Raw genomic sequence first — 437 nt, 5'->3', positions numbered from 1 at the left:
GAAGAAGTTGGCGACACGGATGATAACAGAAAACGGCAATCTGTTAAAAAGTAATGGGAATATTCATAATTCAAGCAAACTGGGTTTCAAAAATATTCTAAGCCTTTACAGGTATTCTTTGATTCTAAAATGGGGGTGCTGCTATCCACTACTACAAGGGCAAGGAAGCCAAGTGGCCTTTGTAACTTTACAGGTAGCACTCCTGAAGAAAATACAAAGGAGCAGTGGCTAACTGGAGATATCATTACAAACAAATGAAAGTTGCAAAAGAATTAGTCCGTCATGTGAGTTAGTTGGTACCATGACTGACAATTTAGCCATGAGCCTATCCGGATGAAGAGTAAGTTGAGTTCTCAACATGAAAACGTTCTCGACTTCTCAAAATCCAACAGCTTGGATTCCTTCAGCTGGAGATGCCAAAATTCATAACTCCGTCC

At 40.0% G+C, this 437-nt stretch overlaps 1 protein-coding gene across 1 annotated transcript in view; it reads left to right on the top strand.

The window, feature by feature from the left end:
* Nucleotides 1-437, top strand: part of LOC110423420 (RNA helicase family protein) — a 7888-nt gene that overhangs the window by 5382 nt on the left and 2069 nt on the right.

The sequence above is a fragment of the Theobroma umbraticum genome, unplaced genomic scaffold, assembly GCF_002168275.2.
Source record: "Theobroma umbraticum cultivar Fairchild unplaced genomic scaffold, ASM216827v3 scaffold_20.0, whole genome shotgun sequence".
Taxonomy (NCBI): Eukaryota; Viridiplantae; Streptophyta; class Magnoliopsida; order Malvales; family Malvaceae; genus Theobroma; species Theobroma umbraticum.
This window is presented reverse-complemented; position numbering and strand designations above follow the sequence as displayed.